Here is a 14,261-nt window from a genome sequence, read left to right as displayed (position 1 = left end):
GCCACGTCTGGCAGCCCAGGTTTGGGGGACCGTGTGGCCTAAGCAGTGTAGCACACAGGCTCATTGCTTTCCATTGAGAAGTATACTCAAATACCACCCAGCTCAGTCTCCAGGAATTCTTTTTATAGGAGCACATTAGCAATGAGAAAGCTCCAGGAAGGACCTATAAACACATTTCAACAGCTTAGGAAAAGCAGGAATCGCATGCCTTTTTTAAAACTGCAAGTGTTTAAGTGATTTCAGTTTCTTTCTACTCACTCCTCTGACCTCTGTGGCCAAATGAGAAACCAGTTTAATTATGTTGCTTCTCCCTGAGTTCAGCTTCATCTTTTCCTCCTTAGTTTCCCCCTAAAATGGGAGGAGGCCTGGTGAGGACTTCTAGGCCACATTCAGAGATAAAGCTCTTCTAGGAGCTACAAAACCTCAAGTAAGTGACCCAGCCCCTCCAAGCCTCTGTTTCTTCAATGATACTGGGAGATGGAGTCAGACTCATTTCTCTTTAACCTCTTTAAGTTTTAGTGTTCTATGAAGGGAATTTTAAAGAAAAGCACAGAGAGACTGACTAGACTCTAAGCAGCTCTTTACAAGAGCATCTTTTCTTAAAGATACCTAACCTGGTTTTGTTTCACAGAGGATTTAGAAAGGTCCATTTAGCATAAACACTGCTGGCCTGGGGCTTCCCAATGTCTAGATGGCCTTGACTTCACCAGATCGGAGTGATGTGGCCACTCATAATGCCTTTGGCTGCTGGAGACATCAGGCTGTACATGTACCTGCTGCATGTGAAATTCCTGAAGATGCATGCAACATACAGGGAATTACACACTGACCCAGGTAAAACAGTGACACACTCCCTTAAACATGAATACGCATATGAGCCTTTTCAGCCTATTACTATACAGCAAAGAATGAGGTCTTGCCTTGGTCTTGCCATAAACACGCTGCTGTGGTAAAATTTGCCGATTTTTGTCGTGTTCTCTTGGTTTGACAAAATGGGATGACCACAAGTTCATTTGATACGACTCCATGTTCAAATCCATGTTCAGCATTTTGGTGACGGGGCCAATATGATATAGTGGGAGAGGTACAGGTTAGGAACCAGACAGACAGGAGGTTCGAATCTCAGATCTCAAGTTATAACCTACAGGAGGAGTTAAAGTCTGAAATTCTACCCACTGGGGTCATCCTGAAGACGGAGTGAGATGCCTTCTGAAAGGCTACTGGGCTGGTAACTTCGGACAAAGGACACTGTCTCCCTGATCTTCAGTTTCCTCATTTGTAAAGAGAGAGATAATAAAGTTCATGCTGCATTAGGCTAGGATCACAAATGCGGAGCTGCAGGCGCTCAGCTCAGGGTGCAAAGGGGAGCCAATTCTAGCTCAGCTGAGTCCAATGTGCTCTCAGCCCTCCAGGGGCTAATCTGATTGGAGATGTAGAATGCACCGACACCAAAGGAATCAGGATGCAGCATCTGATTAGTCCTTAGTAGTACAGAGACATGCTATGTTTTGTTCAGCCTGGAGAAGATCATGTTTAGAAGGGGTAGAAGAGGTTAGGCCCCATGGGGAAGGGAAAGCTGAGTCTCAACAGACCTTAAAGGGCTTTGAGGGTAGATAATGAGATTCTGATAGAAAAGGGAAAGAATGCTTTCTAGGAAATGGAAGTGCACAGGCAATGGCAGTGAAGTGGGGCAGCATACAGGAGCAACTGAAGAGGGGGCCTTGTTGGGGAGTGCTGGGAAGAAGTGTGGGGTGAAGCAGAGTCAGGCCATGGGGTTCCTGGATGATACAGTTAGGGTCACCCCACAGAGGGCCCCAGGGTGCAACAGTGGGGCTTTAGCCACTTTCAATAGATCCAGTTAAGCACGCTGGGAATTACCAGCAGCCCCGACTCCCAGGGACACTTTGTACTGTTTTGGTGCAAAACTCACTCTCTGTCCCCTCCTCTCTGGTTTCAGACAGCACTGTGGTTTCTCTCCACACCAGCTCAGGCACTGTGTAGTCAGTTTATAGTTTACAGGGATTTCCCACACACCCATATATGTTTTCCACTGAGGTCTGTGCTTTTTCCTAGACCCACCCGCATTCCCGAGCAAGGCTCACTTGCGTGCCAAGTTCATTTTCTTTTCCTTTGTCACCTTTTTCTCCTTATAAAACATAGGAGATAGTTACTTTTTTAATGCTTCTATGTATTTTTAACAGAAAAAAAGAAGCAGCTCCAGATATAAAACAAATACAAGGACAATTTCCGATTCAGTTTGCATTGAGAACAATGGTTGCTCATAGAGGCAAACCCAGCAGGTGAGTTTTTTCACACTGCAACCCTTGTTCATGAAGGTTTGAGTGGCTACGGGGTATAATGCCTTCTATAAGTTAAAAAAAATGCTTGAAAGTTTTTAAAGGATAAACTCTGGCTCTGGAATCCAGGCTTTCTTTATAAAGTAATTTTTCTTTTTTTTTTAGAAAAAGAACTGCATGAAAAGGGAAAGTAGAATCAGCTCCTTAGGAAGGAAACTAGGAATCGTTTTGGTCTTTTTGAGAATGCTAGTTCCCTACTGGTTCATAAGATAGAAGACAGAAGTACTTTCCACACCACTTTCACAAAAAATCATCTCATTCAACTCCCTTGCTGTCCTGTGGGAGGAATTTTGCAGGTGAGAAACTAAGAAATTGAATCACTTGTGGAGGATCACTCAGCCCAAGGTGGAGACTCCAGTCCAGGGCTTCTACCTCCAAGTCGAACCTTTCCTTCACCAGCTGCCTTAGGGACAAGCCTTGCGCTCAGCCTGGTCCCGGGGAAGAAGGAGGGTGGGGAATCAGTGGGAGGGCGGCAACATGGAGTGGAGAGAGAAGTAGCCAACCTCTATTTCCTATATGCCTCATAATGTGCTAAGTAACTGAAGCTCAGAACCTTAGTGCACCTTTCCCAAGAGTATTGTGCCTACGAGTCTGCACACCTGGAATTCACATCCAGGAAGGTCCGACTCCAAAGACCAAAGTCTCTCTCCATGAGACCAGGCTGCCTCTCTTATTAAAATGACCTTCTCTTTGTCATGTTTCCACCATTACCTGTCAGGGGCTTTTTCTCACTCTGCTCCCATGTTGTTTTTTTTTTTTTTTTCACATTTCAAGTACTTTTATCAGATATTTGTTTTCTCTTATCCACATGTTTCCAAACTGTGTGTTACTCAGTTGACTTTTGCTAAGAAAATTGAGGCTGTATATTTTTTTAAAATCCACCTATATAACTTTCAAAACTACTATAATGCAGCACTTTCTTTTTTGCTGAAGTTTTGCTTAATCACAGGATAGCACAGAAACACCAGAACATAGTCCTAGCCAAAGAATCTTTGAACTGTGTGTAGATTCGAAGTGAGCGGCAACCGCAGAAAACTGGCGTTGCTTCCTTGTTCTCAGGCTTTCCTTACTGCTATCTTTGTCAGATCCTGTTTGTGTGCAAAAGGCCGCCAGTCTCATGAAAGGATGAACTTGAGAAATCTTGCTTTAATCATTGCAGCAATTAGCAAATAACTGCGTTCTCTTTCCTTTTTTATTATAAACATATTCAAGAACAGACTTGTAGTTTACTCAGAGCTTCTCAGAAAACCGAAGCTAGTTGCTTGTAAAAACCAGGTATTTGACCTGTTCGGAAGGGGCCTGCGTTGCTGGAATCCTTCTTTATGTCTTCAGGAATTATGTGACTACAGGAACAAATGTAACCCCCTCTCCATGCTAATCATACACTTCTTAAGTCACGATAGATTGAACTGGGTGAATAACTCAGTTGACTTTGAGGAGGAAGGAGAATGGGTTTGTCACATTTAGCAAAAAAGAGTGTGAAAAACATTCACCATTAACAGGCTTGAAGGCAGCCTCCAGGACCCTGAGAACTGTGCACTGCCAGCCAAGTGATAATCTCAGTTCCTCTCACACTTTTCATCTGGGCTGAGTTGGCAGGGTGCTACCAAACCTTCCTCTTCCACCGTTTCTTCCCTTCAACTCCCTCCATTTCTCCTTCTCTGATATATGAGTCAAGGGTGTTGCCGTTGACCGTGTCTCCCTCAGAAGGTTCGCACTGCTGGTTACTAGCGGGTCGGCAGACTCATTGGTCATCTACCTGCTTCTCTGAGGGTTCATTCTCCTGCCGCGTGGTGGAGTTCTTCTCCATCCTTTGTAATTATATTCCCTGAGGTCTTGCACTCATCCTCTTTCATTGTATCTTTATATAATCTCTTGGCATCCTCTGTGTTACCGTATGGCCCGTCCAGAGTCCCATGATGTGAATCCATGTGCACAAGCAGAGTCTCCTCAGGGATCCGGTCTAGGTTTCCAGTGTCCCCTGGAATGACAGTGGTCCAGAACGGACTCATCCAAAACTGAACACGTATCATTCTCCCTATATCCAGCTACACCTTCTGATATTTTCGTTGGCAACAATGGCATCCTCATTCTCCCACCTCTCCCTCTTTAAGCAACTTTACTCCTGTATCCAATCGGTGCAAGCCCCAGATTCCACCTGCTGAATCGCCCTTGCACGGGTGTCTGTCCCGCTCCTTCCTACAGCCGCCATGCTGGTCCAGGTCTTCATCACTTTCACTCAGTCTCTCAGAATCGCCTTAGGATTAGTCACTTGGCCATTGCTGCCAGACTGGTATTTCCAAAGTGCAGCTCAGGACCCAGAAAACCACAATCTTCAGTGACTCCTCATCGCCTTTGCTCCCACCTCACACAGCAGAGGCTCAAGGGTGTGGCTTCTCAAGATGGATGATGTAGTTTCAAAGGCCGACTTCACCCCTCTCTGAAGCCTGTGGCCCCAGCCTGTTACTTAACCTCTGCACCCTCCTTTCCTCGTCTCTAAAGAGGTTGGTAAGAAAGCCTGCCTGCGTGAGGATTAAAAAAATACTTAGAGCCCTGCCTGGCCTTTCAGGAATGCTCAGCGCTGTTGGCTGTTGGCTGCCAGCTTTGTCCTGACTGTGGTCCTCACTCTCCCACTCCTTCCCTGCAGTAAGCTCAGCCCCTGTGCACACTGCCGGCCTCCCACACCCTCCTGCCGGTGCATGTGAACTCCGGTTAGCCTCCTGCTCTCACGGCTTCTCCCCATCCTGACCCTGGAAGTCCTGTCATTCTCCAAGGCACTCTACCCGTCATCCCAGACGGATCTAATCTTTCCCTCTTTGCCTTCCCTGGAACTTTGTTGGCGCCTCTCATGTCAATGTCGTCACATTCTGCTGGGCACTGCAGGATTTCTTGTGCTTTGGGTGTTTTTCTTTACTATTTCTTGACTTCCATGTCTTCCTAGCCACACCTCTGTCCAGCAGCAGCCTGGAGGCTCCTTGAGATCAAGGACTAAGTCTTCTCCACTTATATCCTCTAAATCAACATAAGACTGACTACCCAGAGCCCCGCAGAGCCAGCTCTTGGCAAGAAATATGCTTGATGAAGATCATTGAGGGTTAAAGCCTGACTATACAAAATCTGAATGAGAGTTGATTTAAAAACTCATTAAATATTCATTTCTACCAGCCTCAGGGCTAGCAAGTCAGACCATTTCTTCAGATACTGAAAACTAAACAAAGTGCTGTACAGAAAATATCATTTAGGGAGCATTCCCAGGATATTGGACTAGACAGGTTAAAATATCCATATTTATAAAATTCATATTTAAACATGCATATCTTCATGCAGCACTAGACTCTGAAATGCCATGCCTGGCATAGGCTGCTCCCAGCTGCAGTGAGATGTACTTGATTGTAATCACAGAAAATTGGCCTTTACAAGTTTTAGTCCTATAATATTTCATCTTTAAAACAGGAACATCTTAGAAAATTCTCTTCAATTTAAAATTTAAAACACATTTGGAGCCAAATACCTTTATTGCCACAGGTATGCTAACACAAGCCCGATCGAGACATGGCGTTTGAGGGAGACTGAGCTGATGCTAATTTTGTTGTTTTCTGTGTTTGCTGCTCCGTGGATCAAATCACCCCTTTCTAGCCCAAGATTGCAGTATATTCTTCCTTTCATTTTTTTCCCCTTGTTTTCTTCGTCAGAAGCAAACTTCCAGCCCACGCTCCCCCGCCGAACCCTGCTGGCTCTGTATTTACTTTTCTGTTTTATATCAAGTTTCTTCATTTTCTTTTTTCCAAAATAACCTGCATGTTTTCTATTTTTCCTCTATTGGGTTTACACAACCACTTTATCTTAAGCACATGGTTCCCTGTTTCTTCTCACTTCTTAATAAGATGTCTCCCTCCTTAATAACTGCTCACACAATTCTAGCAGCCAGCCTATCACTGTGTAATGTTCACCAAGGGAGAGAACGCACCAGTTAGTCATTTTCAGATACACATATTTTCGAAAGACTTCAGATGAAAAGGTCTCTGTTGTGCATTTGCAGGACGAGGTAGATGTGAGTTCATGGTGAAAGTGAAGATGTAATTATAGCAAAAATTATGCCTTTCATGTCAGTGCATGTGGATTCAACACATGTTGCTTGAGGAATACCTTGGGCCATGCACTGAAAGCACAAAGAAATAATTGGGTGAAATCATCATTGTCAAAGAGTTTGCAGCCCTGTAGGGAAAAGGGACAAGTAAGCAGGCCATGGTAAAGTAGGGCCGAGCAGGGTGAACCAGCTATATCCAGAAATGGGGAGGGAATCCCACAGAAGGTTCCCAGCTCAGGCCTGATGGACTGGAGATCATTCCCTTAGGCTGGCGCAGAACTTCTCGGGATTTTTAAAATGTTAATGATCGCTGTGAAAGTCTCCAAGCTTTCTGAACCTATTTCAGTGCAGACTTTCTTATTTCTTGCAGGGATAGAGTCACTAGGACCCTCACAGGACCCTCACCAGCAGAACCTCCCAGGACAGACAGTGCTTTGCTGTCAAACTGTGCTTCAGGACACTCCCTCCTGCCTTCTGACCAGCAGAAAAACTCCTGCCCTCAATTCCTGAGACCAGAAGTGTAGGGCCAGCCTCTGAGAGTTCTCCGCCAGTTCCCAGGCAGCTGAGTACTGAAGGCAATGGAGTGGAGAGTTCCCTTCCCCTTCCTTCCTCAAAGCAGCTTTGGCCTGCCTAGGAGAAGCCAGCCTTTTTCTGTCCATGTAGCCCAGGAACCAAGACCCTAAGTGTTTCTTAATCAGATTATCATAGCATTCTTTTTGACAAGAGTCATGTGGCATTATATACAACTCTTTATAAGGAGTGACATTAAGATGTCAATGTCCACCAGCCACTTTGGGAGGTTGAGGCCGGCAGATCATCTGAGGTCAGGAGTTTGAGACCAGCCTGCCAACATAGTGAAACCCTGTCTCTACCGAAAACACAAAAATCAGGCAGGCATGGTGGCGGGTGCCTGTAGTCCCAGTTATTTGGGAGATTAAAGCAGGAGAATCGCTTGAACCCAGGGGGTGGAGGTTGCAGTGAGCCAAGGTTGAGTCACTTGCACTCCAGCCTGGGTGACAGAGTGAGACTCTGTCTGAAAAAAAAAAGAGAGAGAGAGATGTCAATGTCACTGTGACATCATATTTTAAAAACACTGTTTAGAGGGCCATTTTTTTTTGTTTGCACCTTATCTTTAATATGAACTGTAAGTCAAAGTTATAGATTTGAAATATATTAAACAAGATGGTCAAAATGCAGCACCATTGTATTCTGAGGTCAGTGACCTCGGGATAGTCTCTCTGCACCCACACAGCCAGTTTTGTTATTTAATACCCTAGCTAAATACACACCCACACTGCCTTTGTCACTTGTATGTGTGTGTCTCTATGTAATACAGCTCACTGTCGATACATACATTTTTTCCACAAACTTCTGACAATATGAAGAAGACAGGGCAGGGTTCCCATTTCTTAGTGTTTTGAGCATGCTAGTCACACCAGCCAGGGGATTCGGGGTTCATTATATTTTCTTTACCTCCTAGCAGATATGTGGAAATGGCATTGATAGGAAGAGTACAAATGATGCCAAGTTTCATGAACTTTCAAAGCAAAAGATAAACGTTTCAAATTTGTCCTTTAAAGGTAGAAATGGACACAAAAGATAACCTAGGAAGTAAGACAGCAGGATTCAGGGAGCTGACCTTGTATTTTTTGGCAAAGAGGTCTAAGACGAAACAAGATAATAATCTGCAAATATTTGAAAATGTAAACATCGAGTGAGAACATTATTGGCCTGGTAGGCGTGGGTTTGGCCAGGATTTCTGCTAAGAATTGACACAATTAACTGCTATCGAAAGTTGGAAACAGCATTAATAGAAACTAAGGAAAACAGAGGGGGGCTTCTTGCCGGAGAAACAGATATTCCACTGAGGTAAGCCCTCAAGCCTGCTCAAGACAATGCAGTGCTTATTATTGATACATCCAATACTATTCCAGGGTCTAATGGCACAAATAGCATAATGTCTTTTAGGTTTTAAGTTGGGGGCTTTTCAAGTGGAAAACACTGCACAGTTGATTTCAGTACTCACATGCTCTACCATAGGAAAAACAGCTTTGATAGGATCTTACCCTTAGGCTGAGATATGACCTAAAGGTTCAACCACAGTACAAGGATCTACCTTTCACGGCAAGGTGCCAATGAAACTAGAAACATTCTAGATGGCATTGAAATCAATTTTTTATATATCACTAGATACAGATAAACATGATTGGTATTTTTTGCTTATCATTTTTCAGTTATTGAGAGAGTAGCCAGCAGCTAAAATTTACATAAATTAATCCAACCAACCATTCATTCAAGAGACAATTATCAGGCCTTTGCTATATATGACACAGAGTGGATTTATCAAGAAGTTAATGGAACTTCAGCTTCAGGGTTCCTTGCTTCCCCAGGTCCTATCTGAATCCTTGTGCCTAATAGTACGGTCCTAATTTTGCATTTGTTTTCTTTAAAGCCCCCAAATTGCGCACTCTTTTTTTTTTTTTTTTGAGACAGAGTTTCACTGTTGTTACCCAGGCTGGAGTGCAATGGCGTGATCTTGGCTCACTGCAACCTCTGCCTCCTGGGTTCAGGCAATTCTCCTGCCTCAGCCTCCCGAGTAGCTGGGATTACAGGCACACGCCACCATGCCCAGCTAATTTTTTTTTTTTTTTGTATTTTTAGTAGAGACAGGGTTTCACCATGTTGACCAGGATGGTCTCGATCTTTGGACCTCATGATCCACCCGCCTCGACCTCCCAAAGTTCTGGGATTACAGGTGTGAGCCACCATGCCCAGCCCAAATTGTGCAATCTTAAGGGTCCATAAAATCTTCATCAGCCTCCATTACAGGCAATAGAGAAAATGCACATCAGTTCCATAGCCATCCGCCTGACACCACAGCAGCTCCAACTGAAGTTGGATGTGAGTGAAACCCAAACCCAGCACCTGGGCCCCCAGAGCACCCTAAGAATTGCATTCCCCACTGCAGTGTTCCTTCTCTGTGTCACCCTCTTTTTTCTTCCATGGCCCAACAATGACTATGATGATTCATGTTACCTACAGTCTCAAGGACATGGGCAGGCTCAGGGTGTCTGAACTCTGAACTCTGATTGAGGGAATGAGTGACCAGCACAGCTGCTGTGACTTCCTGCCAGACTACTGCCAGAGGGCCTGCTTGGCTGGTTCAGTGTGGATCCCTACACATTAAGACCGCTCTGAGAATGATAGCATGGGGAGAAATGCCAGATGTGGGTGAAGGGGAGGAAGACAGCAAATCACACTGCCACGTGTGTACCTATGCAACTATCTTGCATGTTCTGCACATGTGCCCAAAACCTAAAATGCAATTAAAAAAAAAAAAAAGACCGCTCTGAATTTGAGCTGCAGGGTGGTAGAGGCAGAACCAAACAAAACCTGGCTTATTCTGTTGCTAATTCTTTCCAGCATTCCCTGTGTACGTTCTCAGTCCCGAGGTAGTGCAGACAGGCCCTGGCACTCAACTGCTACTTCCTATGGGAAATGAATTGGGTGCCTGGCACATGTGTGTTTTGTACCAAAACGCAAAACTTTGTCCTTCTGGTGTGTCTTCTGATGTGAGCATGATCACGTGACCCTGATTCATCTTTGTATAGCGGCTAAAACATCTGGAATTGTGTGCTTTAGAATTTTACGTCTAGATGCATGGACTGCATTCTGGAATTAGGTCATGTGTGAACTTCTGGATTCAAATTGGATTGTGGCGACTATTGACTTATTGATTTCTTCTCTAGTTAAGGTGCAAAGCCCCTCAAAAGAAATACAGATACATGAACTCCTCATGCAGCTCTGACCTTTCCCTTGTGAAAGCAGCACAGATGTTTCTGACTAAGACTCTCCCTGTGAATGTGGTAGAAATCGCTGTGTGTATTCCAGCTGCGTTAGGATGAGTGGAGATCCCCCTACCAGCATCTGAATTAATCCAGAGATGCACTCCAGAGGCTACTACACTCATCAAGTCCAACTTCCTCACCTGGCCTCTATCAGAAATGTCTATTCCCTCATTTTTTTCTTTCATCTCAGCAAAGTAATATTTAGTAAATAAAACTTCTTAAAGGGAGAATCGAGGGCATAGAGGGAGAGAAACTAAGTTACAAAATAGAAAAAAAGGTTCCAAGAAAGAAGTTTTATTTACTAGATCTTTAGTAAACAAAAGTTTTATTTCTTTTAAAAATTAAAGTTTTATTTCTAAATCTTTATAAATTGTAATGTAGTTTCTCTCCCTCGCTGCCCTTAGTTCTCCTTTTAAAGGTGGGAGCAGGCTCCCCGTGTTCCTTTAGGGAAGATTTAGCACTTCTTAAATTGCTTGTCTCTGGAGCTACTACCAGGTGACACTGCTCCTTTACCTGTCTGCAAAACTGGCACCAGGAAGTTACCTGAGCCAGGTGTGTTGAGTCTGACCTGTCTCCCTCCAGGGCACGGCATCCTTGAGGGTCATAGGGTAAGGCCTGCCCTTGGTTCTCTTTGTTCTAGCATCCAGACCTGCCCGGCCTTATCCCACCATCAGCTGCACCAAAAGCCCCACTCCCGAGGTGGCTCCTATGAGATAAAGGTAAAGGACAGAAGAGAGAGAAGGTAAACACCTCTGACTTGCCTCTTGTATTTTCTCACGAATAAGCAACAAACTCATCTTTGCAGACATACAAGTTAGTATTAACTCTTGTAATAGCTTTCGGATGATTTTCAGTGTAGAATGATTTTTTACTTGAAAGAATTAAAACAACACATTTAGGGATACAGAATTTAATCCAGGGTGGAATGTTTGAATTGTTGCAGGGGAAAAAAAGACTGAAGAAAACGATTAGGGACGTGTATATGCCTTCAATACGCATTCCCACAGACCAGTCATTTACAGCTTCGTCGTGCTCACTGCCCAGTCTCTGGACTGTTATGCTGGCTCTAAAACTCTGATGCATCCACCACACAAATACATTTCATAAGCAACCCTGGACTCCGAGGCAAGGTATGCAAAAAAGTCCGTGGGCTGCTTCGAGTCTCTAAACAGATGAGAGGAGATTGGACAGGAAAGGATAATTCAAGGATTTGACATGTACTGATTAAATCCAAATAACTTTGCCTCTCTATTCCGTGCCTAAAGCCACATATTGGTGGGTTTTCTTGTACCGAATATGTCATTGTTATTCAGGTATATAATTGCACACCACACCCACACACCCACACACACACACACACACACACACACACCCCAAGAAACCACAGCCCTTTTGAGACTTCCTCGCTGCTGAAGCAGAGTGAGGTTATGCTGAGCCTTATGGGAAAGAGCCCAGAGACCTGCTTGTGTTGGCTTCTCAGGTTTGCTGGCGTGTGCAGCCTGGGGTCTCGCTCTCTTTCCCCCCAAAACACTGGCTATCTGCACTGGTGAGAAGTGTGAGGAGAGGAAATTGGGGAAATAAGACTTTCTGTAGAATGACCACAACTGTTGGTGAGAGGAAGGAGTAGAAAGATGGAGAGACGATGTTTTAGAAAAATTTGTTTTCCTTAAGCAACCAGAGTCATAAAATTCAACTAAGGCAATTTTGTAAAACCCCCAGATTATTTATACGTTTATTTAATTTAGTGAAGAAAGGTCTGTTGCGTTATTTGAAGAGCGTTGCTCACGTGCTAGTACCGGGAATTTGGTTGAACTCTTCTACTCTTCAGTATGTTGGGAAGACTTGCCTTGTGACCTCTGGGTCATTCCCTGGATGGTCATTCTCTAACATATTTACAGTTAGAGAAGGAGGAAAAACTGCTAAGAGGTAAAACCTTAGAGGGTATGGACAGAAAGAACAGCGCCCGGGGAAGCTGTGTGTGAGGTAAGTGCATATTTAATTCTCGGCTGGAAGTGTTTCTGATACTGTATTTGGTTTTCACAAAATGATGGTATTCAAAAAGGTATTATAGCTTTATGGGACACTTTTCTTTCCATTTTTAGGACAATTTTAAATAGGAGAGAATTTGTCACCTAAGGCTATTACTCCTGATTGTTCCATATTTGTTTAAAGATTCATGAGAGGACAAACTAGGATAGGACCTGGGATAACAGTTGACTGTGCGTAAGTGTGAGTGTGTGTGTGATCTTGAGGGTGCAAAGAAATAAATTTTAAGAATCACTTGGGTTTTTCTTTTTCAAAATCCCTCGTACAGGTTAAGGGATAAAAGATTAAGTTATGTTCAGAAAAAAATAAATCTAAACATTTGAATTAATGGTACACATTTTGGTCTTTAGTTTTCCAGAGTTAAATACTATGTTCGCTGTACATTTTCTATCCTGTGACTTAAAGAAATTATGAGGTCAAGAAACATCTATTGAACAATAAATTCTTATTTCCTTTAGGCAACTAAATGCGGAAGTACAGCGGAGATAAAAGTTGGCTTTACAGGAGCAATGTGGAAATTTCACCCAGTATAACATTTACTAGCTGAGGATAGTCGAAATTCACATGAAATTATACACAGATTAAAAAACATATTATCCATGGGTCGTTAACAAAGTTCATAATGTTTCCAAAGTCAGGATTGTTTACATTCCTTACACCTACCACAGAAAACTTACATAACTTTTCTCATAAGGATAGGTAACAGATTTTAAAATATTCCAGTGAGGTTTCGCCTTACGGCAATCTAAACTGATTTCCTCACTGACAAAGGAAAGTAACTGCTTCAGAATTAACCGAAGAACTGAATCACTGCTGAAAATCAATAACAAACTTACCCTGACGGACAGTAAGATACAAAACTCTTGCAAAGAGTTCTCCGGCAAGCCAGACCCCCGCACCCCCATGGCAGACAGCTCAACATCTGGATATTGTTTCAAGAGCAAGAATAAAACACTGTTTTTTGTCCCATCATTAAGTAAAATCTCATTTTCCACATACAAACAGCACTTGTAAATTCCCCCAGATAAGCATGAATGTCTTCAATATTTAAACAAGTTTTAAAAGAATCACAAAGTTTTCATTACCTTTAGAAGTGAAGTTTTTCAAAAATACCTCCAGCGTGCCACATGTCCCAGAGTTGGCAGAAGCGCATGTACCTCTTACCTGCAAAGAATGAGGAGTGCAGACTCCTGGCTGGATGGGAGGTTATGTCAAGTCAGAGAAATGCTCAGTTCAGACAGGTTGCCTTGGGAAAGATAAGTGTTTAGGGTTTCTCAAAATGAAGAAAACTCTCTCACTGTTCAATGTCAGTCAAAAACAAGTTGGTACAAGTTTGAGTAGGAATCACCTGGAGGAACTAAAGAGAGAAAGAAAGAGATTGGGAAAGATTGGGTGGAGGAGGGAGGGACAGGGAAGGAGGGAGGGAGGGAGGAAAGGAGAGAAAGTGAGAGGCAGAGAGGGAGAGAGAGAGGAAGAGAGAGAGAGAGAGAGAGAGAGAGAGAGAGAGGGTGAGAGAGAAGAAGGAATCTGAGAAAGGAGACCATGATGTCAGCACGTCTTAAGGTCTTAAGGAAATCTACAGACCTACACAGGATTCTAGTGGGCACCCGGTCGGGGCTCTGCAAACACCTGTATGAAGGAAAACTGATGCTCTTTTAAATAATGCCAGTTAATCTTTGAAGAAACTTTGGCCATTCTTATCAAAGCGTTCTTAAGGTCCCTTTGGCTAAGTAAACTATGAATAAATAACCAGATTACCTTTTCTAACAATCGCTCCTTTATCCCATGTTTTCTTTTTCTCTTCTCTCTCCCCTCCCCAAATGAATATCAACAAAACTTCTTGCCTCCTGGGGGAATCAGAATGAACCCATACAGACTATACTTATATCAAACATACCTGAGCAAAATGCCACAGAGGGAAAC

General features: G+C 43.5%; 1 protein-coding gene across 1 annotated transcript in view; it reads right to left on the bottom strand.

Moving 5' to 3' along the window:
• KCNJ15 (potassium inwardly rectifying channel subfamily J member 15) overlaps window positions 1-13,969 on the bottom strand; it is a 45,926-nt gene extending 31,957 nt beyond the window's left edge. The window contains exon 1 of the mRNA XM_035282935.3: window positions 13,424-13,969. The gene's annotated coding sequence lies outside the window, so the exon portion shown is untranslated. The remainder of the gene's footprint in view (window positions 1-13,423) is intronic.
• Window positions 13,970-14,261: the final 292 nt, after the last annotated feature.

This window comes from Callithrix jacchus, chromosome 21 (assembly GCF_049354715.1).
Source record: "Callithrix jacchus isolate 240 chromosome 21, calJac240_pri, whole genome shotgun sequence".
Taxonomy (NCBI): domain Eukaryota; kingdom Metazoa; phylum Chordata; class Mammalia; order Primates; family Cebidae; genus Callithrix; species Callithrix jacchus.
Note: the sequence above shows the minus strand (reverse complement) of the source record. Positions and strands in the feature narration are given on the sequence as shown.